Below are 16,926 nucleotides of genomic sequence, written 5' to 3'. Positions count from 1 at the left end.
AGCAAACAGAAAAGTTGCCTTAACACACACAGATCAGATAAGGAGCAGTGCTCACCAGAAACAGGAGACAGACATAGCAAAGAATGAATAAAAGCAGGCAAAAGGAAAAGACTGCTTCAAAACACAACCTGCCAGAAGCAGGGCTTACATTGCAGAGAAAGGGTTAATAAAGAGGAAAGGGAAACTTAAACAACCTGGAACGATACAAGGGACAAGCTTACCACAAACAATACAACACCAGCCAAGCACAGAATAGACCCAGGTGCAGTGTAGTGAGGCAATCAAGCACACACTGGGAACACCCAGCACTCGCACAAAAACTACGAGCTACGAGGAGAGAAAGCAAATCTCCATGTAAACACAGTGCACAAGCCCAAACAGAGAGAGAGGGAAACTGGCTTCAGATAACAGCAATCAAACGCTAAAGCAAGGGTTGCAGGGAAAAGTAGACTTAAGTAGATCAGGCTTCTTGCATCTGCAGCCTCATACGTCAACTCAGCCCCTGACAAGCCAATCCAGACTCCTTCATGACCTCTCCCCTCAGCTTAGCTCTAAAGTGCCAGACTGTTGCTCTAACCCTTCAGCATCTGTGCAATTGTAGGAGTAGTGGAACACAGCCTGGACATTTACTTATCTATTTCATGGTCCTGAAGAAGAGTGATTCTTTTCACTGCATCCTGGATCTCTAGTGGGTGGATGCTTGTTTGTGAGTCCAGCGCTTCTGGATGGAAATGCGTTGCTTGATCATCACCTTGGTGTTGTCGGGGGAGTTCTTGACTTCCCTGGTCCTCAGAGGCCTACCTCCTCTTCCCTACTGCAGATCATCGCAAGAGATATCTGCATTTCTGTGTGTTGGGATGGCACTTTCAGTTTCAGGCCTTGCCCTTTGGTGCGGCTACAGTGCCCCACACTTTTTCCAAGGTGATGGGGGTGGTGGTTGCTCATCTCCGGTATCAGGATATACAGATTCTTCCCTGGCTGGCTGATTCGGTCTAACCTGACTTTTGAGGCCAGCTTGCTATCTTTTAGGTCATTTTCCTCCTGGAATCCCTGGGCTGGGTAGTGAATTGGCCCAAAAGCCATTTGGCCCTATCAGTTCCTGGAGTATCTTGGAGTCTGCTTTGACATGGCCAGAGGGATGTTTTTTTTCTTTTAGAGGAGGAAGCAGAGACGTTCCGGGCGCAGTTTCACTGGTTTTGTGATCTACCAGAGCCCATGGTCTGGAATTACTTGCAGCTTTGTGACCGCTATGCTGGAGGTGGTGCCTTGGGCGGGGGCTACATATGCACCCTCAGCAGTGAGTTCTATTGTCCCAGTGGGCATCAGCCTCACAGGACTTTCATTGTCCTTTGCCTCTGGTACCCGAAGCGAGGCTTGGTCTATCCTAGTGGGACAGTCTGATTCACCTGCTGAGAGGTGTTCCTCTGGATCCCCTGCAGTGGATTCTGGTCACCACAGATGCAAGTCTCCTCGGTTGGGGAGATCACTATCTGGGCCTGGGGGCTAAGGGTACCAGATTGAGCCAGGAAAAGTCCTGGTCCATAAATTTCCTGGAGTCCTGGTGGGCCACCTAGCTCTGCAGCAGTTTCAGCCACTCCTTGAGGGGAAAGAGGTCAGAGTGATGTCAGACACTGCCATGGTGGTGGTGTGCAGCATCAGGAGTCAGGCGATGGCCCTGGAGGCAGCTTATCTGTCAGTGGGCGAGATCCATCTGCAGATCCTTTCAGCGGTTCATATTGCGGGTAAGAACCAGATACAGGTGGAAGTGTTGCTCCTTCTTCTATCCAAGAGATGGGACCTGAGGCAACAGACCTTTCAGCTCCTTTTGGATCATTGCAGCACTCCTCAGTTCGACTTCATGACATTCAGGATCCACTCTTCAGTCAGCTGAGGGAGCTGGCCTTCCAGGGGTAGACACCCTGGTTCTAATGTGGCCGTAGGTGGAGCCCCTCTACGTCTTCCCTACTTGGTCTCTGATAGGATGTCTCTTGTGAAGGATTGTGCATCACCCTTGTTTGGTCCTGTTGATGGCACTAGACTGGCCTCACCTGCCATGGTATGTGTTTCTCCAGTGCCTCCTGGTGGAGGATCCTCTTCCACTGCCCAGGGGTTGGGGTCTGCATTTTCAGTTTTGGGGCCTTCTTTTCAGTTTAGTGACAGCCCCTAGGCACCTTCTCTAAGGTGATGGTGGTGGTGCACTTGTGCTGCCAGAGCATTCGAGTCCATTGTTACCTGGTTGGTTGGTCTGTCTGGTCCGACTCCAAAGTGAATTCCAGAGTGATCACTTCTCAGGTCATCCAGTTACTACATAAATATTGACATACTGGGACAGACCGAAGGTCCATCAAACCTAGCATCCTGTTTCCAGCAGTGGCCAATCCATTTCACAAGTACCTGGGCAAGATCCCAAAAAAGTACAATACATTTTATGCTGCTTATCCTAGAAATAAGCTGTGGATTTTCCCCCAGTCCATTTTAATAACGGTCTATGGACTTTTCCTTTAGGAAGCCATCCAAACCTTTTTAAAACCCTGTTAAGCTAACTGCTTTTACATTCTCTGGCAACGAATTCCAGAGTTTAATTACACGTTCAGTGAAGAAAAAGTTTCTCAGATTTGTTTTTAATTTACTACTTTGTAGCTTCATTGCATGCCCCCTAGTCATAGTATTTTTGGAAAGAGTAAATAATCGATTCACATCTACCTGTTCCACTCCACTTATTATTTTATAGACCTCTATCATATTTCCCCTCAGCCATCTTTTCTCCAAGCCGAAGAGCCCTAGCTGCTTCAGCCTTTCCTCATAGGGATGTCGTCTCATCCCCTTTATCATTTTTGTCGTCCTTTTCTGTACCTTTTCTAATTACACTATGGGGCTCATTTTCAAGGCACTTAGCCTTACAAAGTTCAATAGATTACAATGGGGCTTATTTTTAAAGCACTTAGCCTTCTAAAGTTCCATAGAAACCTATAGAACTTTGGAAGGCTAAGTGCTTTGAAAATACGCCTTCATATGTTTTTTGAGATGCGGAATTGAATTGAATATAATATTCAGGGTTCGGTCCCACAATGGAGCGATACAAAGGCATTATAACATTCTCATTTCTGTTTTCCATTCCTTTCCTAATAATACCTTTCATTCTATTTGCTTTCTTAGCCACACTGAGTAGAGGGTTTCAACATAACATATCAACAATGACACCTAGATCCCTTTCCTGGTCGGTGACTCCTAATGTGGAACTTTGCCTTATGTAGCTATAGGGTTCCTCTTTCCCACGTGTATCACTTTGTACTTGCTCACATTAAACGTCATCTGCCATTTAGACGCCCAGTCTCCCAATCTCGTAAGGTCCTCTTGTAATTGTTCACAATCCTCTTGCGATTTAACAACTTTGAATAACTTTGCGTCGTCAGCAAATTTAATTACCTCACTAGTTACTCCCATCTCTAGATCATTTATAAATATGTTAAAAAGCAGCGGTCTCTTGCCTCTAGGTTTACCTCGCTCCGTCCCTGGCCGCCATCTTGATTCACGGCTTTTTCATGGAGCTCCCACGGCTCCCCCCGGTCCTGCTGAGTGTTGTCCACCATTCTTCCCTGGCTCACCCACCTCCACCAGCTCTAGGTAACTTTGTGGTCTTATGAGAGGGGGTCTGGAACCATCAGGTCTGGGGGCTTCGTTCGGGGTCTGGTAGAGCTCACTTCGTGGCGGCCATCTTGCTGCATGGCTCCACCGGACCCGCGCCTCTTGATTGTGTTCTTATATTTAATAAAAACCTTTTTGCAAAAAAGAAAAAAAAGAAATACATTAGAATACCGGTATACCTGCTACTGGGAGTCTGGAACAAGATGGACTGTTACAAATTAGAATACCGGTATACCTGCTACTGGGAGTCTGGAACAAGATGGACTGTTACAATACCTACACAGACACCACATGCCAGCAGAATCCTTGACCTCAGTTGCAGGTGCAGAACATGACTCTCGCCTGATACAAAATACGGACCAGCAAAAAACTTGCAGACAAAAACTGAAAACGGAGATGAAGGACTCTGCATGTCGTGCAGCACCAGAGAAATAGAAAGAAATGCATGTCCTCCTGTACAGTGCAAATAAATCTGACAGATGTAAATTCTTAACACCTACATAATTCCATCACCAAACTGAAAATAAAATAATTTTACTTACCTTTGTAGTCTGGTGATTTTTATTAATCCAGTCATCTTGTTCCCAATCTTTGGTTCTGTTTTCCTCTGTCTGTGCTCTTAACTCTGTTTCCAAAGCCTCTTTTTCTCACCTTCTGCTTTGTCTGCTTGGCACTGATCTTTTATGTTCAGCTTTCTGCAATTTTCTTCCCTTCATGTGCAGCCTGCCTCCCCTTTTCTCTTCCCTATATGTGCAGCCTGTCTTCCATATCTATTATCCATCTTCCTATGTGTCCCTATATCTATCCTGCCCCCACGTTCAGCATCTCACTTCCCCTGCCCAACATATCCATTCTTTATCCTTACCCCCCCCCCCCTTGTTCAGCATCACCCAACTACTACTTATCATTTCTCTGTGTCTCTATGCCCCCATATCCAACATCACCCTTTTCCCTGACCATAGGCTCCTCCAAGTCTAGTATTTCCCTTCTGAGTCCCTAACCTCCCCCTCCCCCCCAAGTTCAGCATTGGTCATCTGTGTTCCTGCCCTCTCTCTATCCAGCATTGACCCTCTCTGTCCCTGCCCCTATTCTCCTCCATAACCAATATCTCCCTTCTGTGTCCCTATCCCTCCCCATGTTTAGCTTCTATCTGTCTACCCTCTCTGCCCAATGTGGTCCTATTCGTCCCACATGGTCCACTATCTCTGTCTCTTCTCTTCATCCTTCACCCTGTGTCCAGTATCTCTCATCTTCCCTCCATCCCACCACATGTCAGTATCTCACTCTCTCTCCCATATCCTCTCCAATACCTAGTTCAGCTTATGTCTCTGCTACTGTGAGTCCAGCATCCTCCTTTCCTCCATCTCCCATAGTCCCACATCTCTCCCCCACTATGACATCTCATCTCCTCCCCCTCTCTCTTGTCCCCCTGGTTAGTTTGGCATCTCCCCCTCTTTGCCCAGTTGCTCCCTGGTAGTTATCACAACCCCTCTGGGTAGCTTGGTATTTCTCATCCCCAGGCCCCCCTCCATAATTCATATTCCCCCCCCCACAGGTCCAGATTTTCTTTTGCCCCCTTTCCCTGCTAGTCTAGCATCTCTCCTGCCCCTCACATGTCCAACAACTCTTCTGCCTTCCCTCCCTGTGAATCCAACAGCTCTCTCTCCCCCTGCCAAACTCTACGGTGCTTCAAACCTGCCTCCTTGCTCCTTTCTGACTGCCATCCCTCCAGGGTCCAAACACCTCTCTCGCTTCTTCCCATGTCTGTGACACTTCAAACCTGTCTCCTTGCTGCAGCAGCGATCAACACACACTGTCTGCAGTTGGCCCTGGAACCTTTCCACGTCCTGACCCCTTTGTAAATAAGAAATTGCATCAGCGGGGGTGGGGGGGCATGCAGAGAAAAATTTCCAGGGCCAGCTGCAGACAGCGTGTGTTGATCACTGCTGCTGCAAGGAGACAGGTTTGAAATGCCACGGGCATGTGAAGAAGCGGGAATGGTGTTCGGACCCACAGGGAAGGAGGTGTCAGGAGAGCTGTAGTTGCTGACTCGCACTCGTGAAGGGGAGGAAGGAGAGAGAAATGCAGTATGAAGGAAGGAAAGAAAGAAGGCTTGGCTGCAAACGATAAAAAAAAAGAAAATCAGGCAGTGTCATGGGGATTCCCGAATTCCCGTGGCACACCTGGGGAGCAGCCACGGCACACTGGTTGAAAAACGCTGTCCTAGCAGCTGATGGGGACATTGCATGGTTTCTGAAGGGGGTCGCTTATCTGCAGTCTCCCATTCAACTGTCTCTTTCCTTTTGGGGTTAGAATCTGGTACATAACCTGCTTTCAGGAGCTCCCTTTGAGCCACTGAGGGCTGCTTTGATCAGTATCTCACCTTGAAAATGGTCTTTTGGTGGTGATTTTCGGCCTGCAGAGTGTTGGAGCTTCAGTTTCTGTCCTGTCAGGACTCGTACCTCTTTCTCACAGGACTTAGTGTTCATCTGCACTGTTCCCTTATTCCTTCCAGTACCAATACAGCTTTTGTTACTTGCTATATCCCCTAAAACAGTTCAATTCAGCTTACAAATTTGGTACGTTGACATCATAAAAATTACATCATACAGTTTAACAGTATAAAAATAGTAATGAGTATCACTCTTAAATAATGATCAAAATTAAAAATTCAAATACTACAAAAATGATTTTGAATGTTCCCAAACAAAAAACGTTTTTAACTTTTTGTGAAAATTCAATTCACTTCACTTCTCATAATATATGGTAAAGAGTTCCATAATGATACAGAAGCCTGAGAAAATAGAGAGGTAAAATACCTGGTATAATGGACTCCTTTAAATGAAGGAGGTCGGAACAACATCAGATTCTGTAAACAAGAAGAGAACAGCGGTAAAGAAATAGAAACAGACTCAATCAGCATTGTAGGCGCAATTCCAAATATAATTTAAAAAGTCAAACAGGCTATCTTAAACATGATATGTTCATTAATAGGAAGCCAATGTAGCTTGGCAATAAAAGAAGAAATGTTACTAAACTTGTTTAGCCTAAAAATTAGCCTAGCTGAAGTATTTTGAATTAAATGCAATTTCTTCAAAAGCTAGATGGTGGACCCAAATAGAGGATATTACAATAGTCTAGAAGAGATAATACAATCATCTGAACTAATAGGGTAAATGCACCTTGTTCAGAATACAGTTGTTTCAATAAATAACTGCAGTTGTTTCAACTTGTAAATAGTACTACTTTATAGTTGAGTAATTTGAGGCTCATAAGTCATTGATGAGTCCAGGATTATACCCAAGACTCTAGATTTGACTTCCACTGGTAAAAGTTTGCCATCAGGTAACCTACTAGAAGAGGCCAGACCAATTCCTCAGGTGTTAAACTAGAAAATGTTTGTTTTACTAGAATTGTTTTACCATATTATCCACAGCCCAATTCTGGATTCTCGAAATACAAAATGAAATATTATTTGAAACAACAGGTCATCAGAACTAGGTATCAACAATAATATATCCTCTGCATAGGAAAGCAGAATCCTAACTCTTCATACAGTAGCACTAATTCCTATGATTGAAACAGCATGAACCCTACCTATGAATAAAAGCAGCACTACCAGTACTGCACTGGGCCATAGAACACCAGTACACCTACTACTGATAGAACAAGAGAGACTACTACAGAGTTATACACTGAAACTACATGCAAATAGAAAACTACTCCTTAATCAGACATAAAATACAGACCCTTACCAAATACAGAACAAGGGATCACAAATTAGAACTAGAAATAAGAAGATAAAAATTGAACTGGGAGAACCCTAAGAAATCAAACTTGGCAAGTACCACAACATGGGAGAAATAAGAACAGAAATGTATTTCATTTTGTACTGAACAAAATACAAAGATCTCCCCAATGCACATTCCCAAAGCTACCATAAGCCAGTTAATAAAGTAAAAATAAAAGTTGTTTCTACCTTTGTTGTCTGGAAATTTTATTTTTCTAAGCATGCTGGTTCCTGTTTCTCTCTTCTGCTTTCCTGTCTGTCATCTGCTAACTCTTTCCAGTGGTTGCTGTCCATTTGTCCTTTTTCCACTTTTCCTCCTGTCTTCTTCCATTCCCTCACTATATCTGTCTACCGGTAAAGAATCAGTTGGACCACTTGATGACAGAGGGGTAAAAGAAGCATTCAGGGAAGACCATAGTAGAGAGGCTAAGAGTCCAATACACAAAGGCAGCTGCTCGGTTTAGCGAATAGTGACCGATGCACAAAGGGGATCACATATAAATGAGCTGCAAGGACCCCCTCTTTGTGCATTGATCGCTGTTTGCGACTCCGAGCTGTCAAATGCATTTGACAGCTCCGATGGAGACTCGATCCTGATCCCCCGCTGACCCCCTCCCTCCTGCACCAAGCAAAAATGGCCCTGGTGACCTAGTGACCCTCCCTTAAGCCTCCTGACTCCCCAATCAAGAATGGCCCTGGTGGCCTAGTGACCCCCCCTCCCCTTCCTGGCCCCTTCCATACCTTACATTCTTAAAAGGTTGGAGGCAGAAGGGCAGGAGCAACACCTCCTCCATCCTGCCTCGGGTGCCGCCTCTTCTAAAATGGTGGCGCCCAGCGCCTTGCTCTCCTCTCCACCCCCTCCCATTCTTTTCACACTTTTGTAGTTCAGCATCTCCCTTTCTTTCCGACGTTGGGAGTAGCCAAACGGTTAGTGCAGTGGGTTGAGAACCCAACTGCAGCTCCTTGTGACACTGGGCAAGTCACTTAACCCTCCATTGCCCCAGGTACAAATACAGATTGTGAGCTAAGTAGGGACAGAGAAAGTACATGCATAGAATAAGTAAACCGCTTTGGCTGTACTACAGAAAGGCAGTATATCCAGTCCATGAACCTTACCCTTATCCTTACAATATGTCATCTTCCTCTCATCTCCACCCCTGTGGTCCAGCATCTCCATGTTCTCCCTCTCTCCCTTTCTCCCTTCCTTAAAAGTGCTGCATCTCCCTCTCCAATGTGCAGCAGGGGATGGCAGCAGCAAGAAACACAGTACTACTACTACTACTACTTATCATTTCTATAGCGCTACTAGACGTACGTAGCGCTGTACACTTGAACATGAAGAGACAGTCCCTACTCGACAGAGCTTACAGTCTAATTAGGACAGACAAACAGGATAAACAAGAGATAAGGGAATATTAAGGTGAGGATGATAAAATAAGGGTTCTGAACAAGTGAATAAGGGTTAGGAGTTAAAAGCAGCATCAAAAAGGGTGGGCTTTTAGCTTAGATTTGAAGGTGGCCAGAGATGGAGCTTGACGTACCGGCTCAGGAATCTATTCCAGGCATATGGTGCAGCAAGATAAAAGGAATGGAGTCTGGAGTTAGAAGTGGAGGAGAAGGGTACAGATAAAAGAGATTTACCCGGGGAGGAATGTAGGGAGAGATGAGAGTGGAGAGATACTGAGGAGCTGCAGAGTGTGAATGCACTTATAGGTCAATAAGAGGAGTTTGAACTGTATGCGGAAACGGATAGGAAGCCAGTGAAGTGACTTGAGGAGAGGGCTAATATGAGCATAATGACCCTGGTGGAATATTAGTCATGCAGCAGAATTTTGAACAGATTGAAGAGGAGAGAGATGGCTAAATGGGAGACCTGTGAGAAGCAAGTTGCAATAGTCTAAGCGAGAGGTGATAAGAGCGTGGATGATGGTTCTGGTAGTGTGCTCAGAAAGGAAAGGGCGAATTTTGCTGATATTATAGAGAAAGAAACGACAGGTTTTAGCAGTCTGTTGAATATGTGCAGAGAAGGAGAGGGAGGAGTCGAAGATGACCCCAAGGTTACGAGCTGATGAGATAGGAAAGATGAGAGTGTTATCCACAGAAATAGAGAATGGGGGAGGAGGAGAGGTTGGTTTAGGGGGAAAGATAAGAAGCTCAGTCTTGGTCATGTTTAGTTTCAGATGGCGCTGAGACATCCAGGCAGCAATGTCAGACAGGCAGGCTGATACTTTGGCCCGGCAGCAGGACACATGGCTACACAAACCCCAACACTCTTCCTTAATTTACTATGCTTACTGTTTTTCACTTCTGGCGGCTCTTGCACAATGGAAGTGAAAACCTGTTAAGCGTGGTTTGCTGCTGGTAGCCAGGGAAAGGAGCAGAGCAAATTAAGGAAGTGTATGAGGGTTTTGTATTGCTGTGCCTTCTGCTGCTAGGCTGTACTTCCTGCTTCCATTCTCCCATTGGAACCACTGTCCTTGTTTGCACCAGCCCTGAACTGTTGCTCTAGAACAAGAACTAAATTTCCCATACTGTGGGCATTAGTAGGCATAGTTTTCCAAATGTTGCCTTCCTCCATTTCTGCACAAGTATTTAATATTTTACTTACCTGTAGCTTTGTCCACCCATTCTGATTGATCCTAGTTTAAAGTCCTGTTCAGTAGGCTAGCCAGTCTTCTCTGGAAGATAATTAACCTCTTCTTTGGTAGGCGGATACAATTTCTGCTATGTTTGGAGATAGACCAAACCCATTGTTGCTTCAGGAATCTATTTGTCTTGGGGTAATCTCCTTTGAGATTTAGAGTTCAACTGTATCCCCCTTAAAAACCATGTACTTGTGTTCTATCCAACCCAGTGGAGTTCTGGAAAGTAGTTGTGCATAAAGGGTCAAACACATCTGTCTGGATGCAAAATAACTCTCCAAACATTTAGCAGAACAAGAACAAATTTGGTATAAGGGGCAAAGCAGTGAAGAAATATGTACAGTTTAAACATGAGAGGCCGCTGCTTGGTTTGGAATCAGTAGTAGTGACGGCAGAACCGGAGTGCTGCCAGAGGACAGTGACTGAGCGTGTCCCAAGAGTGGACTACACTGTTGACTGTGTAGATGAAACTTGGATGAATTTGGACAAGTGGATGGACTGTTTTTCTATAAATTACATGACTCCTGAAGCAGGCATTTACTCGTTGAAACAAGGCTCCTTGTCAAGTCTTTGTATTGAGTTTGTCTTCAATTCTGAGACTCTCTTCGCTTGGACTCTTCTTCCTTTGATTACCATTGTTGAATTCCTTCTTTGTGGTCTATATTCGTTCTTTGTAGGGATTTCTCCTTGCCCTTTGTGGTTTTGTTTGTTGTTTCTTATATATATATATATATATATATATATATATATATATATATATATTTTTTTTTAGTTACATTTGTACCCCGCGCTTTTCCACTCATGGCAGGCTCAATGCGGCTTACATATACAGGTACTTATATTTGTACCTGGGGCAATGGAGGGTTAAGTGACTTGCCCAAAGTCACAAGGAGCTGTGCCTGAAGTGGGAATCGAGCTCAGTTCCTCAGTTTCCCAGGACCAGAGTCCACCACCCTAACCACTAGGCCACTCCTCCACTCTATAGTGCTTCAGGATTTGTATGACAGAGAAAATAAAATCAAGTAAAGCAACCCACATATCCAAAGCCTTCAGATCAGTCTCGAATTATGTCTCCCAGAGAGGGCCTATTAAATGCACCTGACACCAATTATGAACCTTTGCAAGGATGCTGACTCTTGCAGTTGTCCCACCAATGCACTTATGTTTTGCAATAACACCAGATCGCTAATAAAGCACAGATGAAGACAAACTTGAACAATCCAAGAAAACAATAAACAGGTATGTCTGCATTCTCATACTCCAAACCACACTGTCCAACCACCGTAAAGTTGGTATATCCGAAAGGGTTTTTTTTTTTGAAAGAACAGTTACACTAGCAATTTTTTTTTTTTTTTAATTTAAGGGCCTCCATATTAAGTGAAGTACATAAGTTATTTTCCTTATGTCAGCTTGTTAAAACGCATAATCTCCCTGGCTTTATATAACGAATTCTATCACTGATGGGGTGACTCTGACTTCAGTCTCCATTCTGTCACCACTTTGGTTGTCAGTCTAATGCATTTTAATCTGGGACTCCATATGCTCTGCCCCTAACAAAAAAGTCACTGGGTTGACCCTCTACCTTGTTGAACTTTCAAATATTTTTGTATTCCCACCACATATGAAAAATAAGTACTTATTTCCTCACAGCCTCTCCAGCAAGCCATACTAGTTACGCTTCCAGCCAGTTTATTTTGGCTTTATTTGATACACTGCCTATTTAAACATACTCTGAGCAGTTTACAATGTAATCAAAAACATACAGGTATAGTAGGTATTCCGTGAGTCCTTTCCCTCTCCCCTCCACTCCCCCCTTTCAGTGACAAAACAAAAATCCTGTAACCAAATCAACTTAACTTGAAACTTCTGTAGTCTTCCTTCTTACCAGTTTCATGTTGATTCAGTTTTTAGCATACTGCCCATTGTATATACATTTAAAAACCACAGTCAGGAGGGAGAAAGATAACTTGGGATTTCTGTGGCTTCCTTGGCAAATCACAACTGAAATTTAAAGGTCTTTACTGGCTTACTAAAAACCTTTTTGTCCAGTATAATGTTTGGTTTGGATTTTTTTTCCATTTTTTTTGTCCTAAAGCTATATTTGTTGCTGCTCATTTGAAAATAGTAAGGCCTCTTTAATAGCGCTTTGTGACATGGCATAAGATGTGTTCCAGGGACATGGACTGCATTGGAAAATTTGATCAAGGTTTAAAAGCTTTTGAGATTTTAACTGACATTTTCTTTTCAGTCAAAAGTGAATTAGTTTGTTAAAATCACGTCAAATGAAAGAGATCATGATTGCTGTATAGTTTTTTTTATATCACAATGTCATTTCCTGGGCTTTTATAAACTATCCATTCCATAGACTGTGACACAGACCTAATGGACATGCTGTAGCAAATTGTACTGATAAAACAGTAAGAATTGTAATAGGCTATGTCTTCAACCACCATTATTTTTTCCTTAAGCCACTGCTAAGTGGAGAACTGTTTGCCTTTTCTTTCTGATCTTCCTCCCACTGATGCTTGCTAGTTTGCTTATTAGCCCAGACAGTGCAATTGGCTTGGAGGAATTGACTTTGTTCCTTATTATCCTGCCATATCAGTCCAGACAAGTGGGTTGTGTCTCTTCCCAACCAGCAAGTCGAGATACTGAATCAAACCCGTGACACCACCGGTATAAAGGCTGGTAAATGTCAGCATTTCTCTACCTCTAGCAGATTGTATAGGTAGAGCTGGTGTGGTATGATAACATACGTAGGTCCGGAGGAGAAGGAAAACTCGATAAGGTATTCCGCAAGGAGAAGTTGGGACCACTCATTGACTCATTTGCTTTCACCTTGCAGATCTCGTCCCCCTTCCTTATGGAGGGTAAACACCATCCTGGGAGGCAGGGCCAGCTCAAGGCATGGACCAGGTGAGGCACAGGCTCAGGGTGCCAAGCCTCAAGGGTGCCAAAAATCTGCTTCCCTGCTGCAACAAATTCCTGGTCCTTTCAGTATGGCTGTTTCCACCCCCCACCCTCACCCCCAACTGCTTCCAAGGTCGTCAACCTCTCTTCTTACCTTTTCTGGGGCCGCCTCTGCCTCCCGGTGTCCTACCGGCTTCTCACCAAGTCTACTTCTGCTCTACTGCTTCCTGAAAATAAGGGGTACAGTGAGTGCGGTGCCATGCAGAACCCAGGTGCGCTTCTAATACCATGCTGGTCCTGCCCACTCTGAAAGCATATGTCAGAGAGGGTGAGACCAGAAGGTATTGGAAGCATGTCCGAGTCTTAATGGCCTCGCAAAAATGGTTTCTTGTTTCAGGGAGCAGACTTAGTAAGACACTGGGAGGCAGAGTTGAACCTAGAAGAGGTGGTAAGGGGATTTGGCAGCCCAGGAAGGGGGATATGTGGCATTTTGGAAGCCCCAGGAGTGTAGTCTGAAATCTGCTGCCTTCCAACAACACCACCAGAGAGAGATATGGGGAAGGTTTAGATGCTGATGATGGGGAGAGGGTGCAGGTGCCAGACAGGGTCAGTGGAGGTAAAATGCTAGAAGAACTGGAGAAGATGTATCAGAGGGATCTGGGGAAGGGAGGGAAGCAGGGACCAGGCACAAGGGAAGAAAAAAAAGTGTTTTTTTTTTGTCAAATGATGAGCATGGGCAGTCAGTATGAAAGTTGAAATCACAGAGAAGTAGGAAGTTAGGATAGATAGAAATGGCAAGAGATAGATAGGGTTTGGGACAAAGAGTCCCAGGCAGAAGAGTAAAAAAGAAGAAGGGAAGTAGATCAGGAGGAGATACAGTGGGAAGGAGAAATTGAATTTGAGAAAAATAAATTCTTGATAAGAGAGAGAATCTAAAGAAAGTTCTAAAATATTCAGAGAAGGTGGGACAAGAAGTCCAACTCCTCCACCAATGTGGGAGAGATGAGAAGCAGAGCAGAGTAGTGAGGGGAAATACAATGATACAAAAGAGGTTCTTCACCTCAATGGAGCCATGTCTGTGTAAGACATAATACATGAAAAGGGTTTTCTGTGAGAATATCCAGAAGTACCGTAGTCTTCTAAGTGAACTGCAATTCAAAAGACAGGAGGAGATGGTTGATTTTGATGAGAGAGAGAGGGAGAGGGACGAGTTGAGAACTTGAAAGGAGTCGGATATTGAGGCCTAATCATGGGACAATGGGGGGGAGACCCGCTGGGGTCTGTGATCCCAGCAAACGGGAATTGAAAGGTGATCTAAGCACATGACATCATCCAAGGGGCTAGGAAGATGAGTAAATAAAAACACGCAAATGAGTAAGGAGAGGGAAAGTTACAATGGGATTTTCAACATGCACAGTCACCCCAAGGAGCTCACCCAAGGAGCATGACCTGCTCCTTGAGTGCGATGCACAGACAAAGTGAGCTTTGTAGGACTAACGAGGAAGAGAGCGATAACGCAAACAGAAGGAGTGGAACAGTCATTGATATGGGCCTCAGGGACTCCTCTAGCTAGCAGTGGGGCAGAAAGCGATGACGTGGGCAAAGTAGTGAGCAATGGCACGAGCCTCAGGTAAGCCTCCAGCTAACATTAGGGCTGAGAGCGATGATGCAGGCAAAAGGAGTGGAGCAGTCAGCGACAGCATGGGCCTCGGGGAAGCCTCCAGCTAGCAGTCAGATAGAAAATGTAAGCACAGTTTCAGTGATAGCAATAAGCCAACAGAACAGTATAAAAATAAACAAATCAGGAGGGCTCTGTTTTCTTCGTTGAGAAGAACTGGATAAAATCTTTTCCTTGCCAAAGGTGGATGTCCTGGTCGTGATGATGATACAGAAGACTGCAGTCGTAAGTACATAAGTATTTCCATAATGGGACAGACTGAAGGTCCATCAAGCCCAGCATCCTGTTTCCAACAGTGATCAATTCAGATTACAAGTACCTGGCAAGATCCCAAAACTGTACAATACATTTTATACTGCTTATCCAAGAAATAAGCAGTGGATTTTCCCCCAAGTCCATTTTTAATAATGGCTTATGGACTTTTCTCTTAGTAAGCTAGCCAAACCTTTTTTTAAACCCCACTAAGCTAACTGCTGTTAACTACATTCTCTGGCAACGAATTCTAGAGTCTAATTGCACGTTGAGTGAAGAAATATTTTCTCCGATTCGTTTTAAATTTACTACTTTGTAGCTTCATTGTGTGCCCCCTGGTCCTAGTATTTTTGGAAAGAGTAAACAAGTGATTCACGTCTACCCGTTCCACTTCACTCATTATTTTATAGACCTCTATCATATCTTCCCTCAGCCGTCTTTTCTCCAAGCTGAAGAGCCCTAGCCACTTTAGCCTTACCTCACAGAGAAGTCGTCACATCCTCTTTATCATTTTCATTGCCCTTCTCTTTATGTTTTCTAATTCCACTATATCTTTTTTGAGATGCAGTGACCAGAATTGCACACAATATTCGAGATGTGGTCCCACCATGGAGCGATACAATGACATTATAATGTCTTCATTTTTGTTTTCCATTCTTTTCCTAATAATACCTAACATTCTGTTTGCTTTCTTAGCTGCTGTCACACACTGAGCAGAGGGTTTCAACATATCAGCGATGACACCTAGATCCCTTTCCTGGTCGGACGCTTAATGTGGAACCTTGCATTATGTAGCTATAGTTTGGGTTCCTCACTTTGCACTTGCTGACATTAAACGTCATCTGCCATTTGGATGCCCAGTCTCCCAGTCTTATAAGGTTCTCTTGTAATTTTAACAACTTTGAATAACTTCGTGTCATCAGCAAATTTAATTACCTCACTAGTTACTCCCATCTGTAGATAATAATTTATAAATAAGTTAAAAAGCAGCAGTCCCAGCACAGACCCCTGTGGAACCTCACTATCTAACCTTCTCCATTGAGAATAATGACCATTTAACCCTACTCTCTGTTTGCTATCTTTTAACCAGTTTTTAATCCACAGTAGACTATTGCCTCCTATCCCCTTAACTCTCCATTTTCCTCTGGAGCCTTTCATGAGGTACTTTGTCAAATGCCTTTTGAAAATCCAGATATACAATACCGACCGGTTCACCTCCATTTTCTCCATTTTCCTCTGGAGCCTTTCATGAGGTACTTTGTCAAATGCCTTTTGAAAATCCAGATATACAATACCGACCGGTTCACCTTTATCCACGTTTGTTCACTCCTTCAAAGAAATGTAATAGATTGGTGAGGCAAGATTTTCCTTCACTAAATCCATGTTGGCTTTGTCTTGTTAATCCATGCTTTTGAATATGTTTAGTAATTTTTTTCTTTATAATGGTCTATACCATTTTGTCCGGCACCAACATCAGGCTCACCAGTCTATAATTTCCCGGATCTCCTCTGGAACCGTTCTTAAAAATTGGTGTTACATTGGCCACCTTTGTAAAAGGATCCCTTAGATAATATTTTTCTTTATATTCTTTTCTATGTTATGAGAATTGGAACTCCTAATTGTAGCAGACTTGAATTGAATAATTTCTGGATATTTTCATTGCTTAATACTAGGTTTCCTATGATAGCAATGTGCTTATTTGGATTAGTTTTTCTGTACGAATTTTGCTTGATTTGTCTTTATTTTAAAACACACCTTGTCAACAAGGGGCGGGGGGGGGGGGGGGGAAACCCCTCCAAACTGCTCTGCACAGGGACCCACATTTGCTAAGACCGGCCCTGTGCATACCTACTCACTTCCCTAAGGAATTATCTCCTTTCTACAGCTACATAAATAACTGAGGTGACTATGCATGATGGTACAACAGAGGATTATTGCACGTGAGCAGTTGAACTAAAAGCCCTTCAGTAGTTTAAAACTAGGTGAAACTTTCCTGTGCGGAACTCCAT

General features: G+C 43.9%; 1 protein-coding gene across 7 annotated transcripts in view; it reads left to right on the top strand.

The window, feature by feature from the left end:
• Positions 1 to 16,926, top strand: part of LRRFIP2 (LRR binding FLII interacting protein 2) — a 245,250-nt gene that overhangs the window by 54,130 nt on the left and 174,194 nt on the right. The gene's annotated exons all lie outside the window — the stretch shown is intronic.

This window comes from Microcaecilia unicolor, chromosome 1 (genome assembly GCF_901765095.1).
Source record: "Microcaecilia unicolor chromosome 1, aMicUni1.1, whole genome shotgun sequence".
NCBI lineage: Eukaryota > Metazoa > Chordata > Amphibia > Gymnophiona > Siphonopidae > Microcaecilia > Microcaecilia unicolor.
Note: the sequence above shows the minus strand (reverse complement) of the source record. Positions and strands in the feature narration are given on the sequence as shown.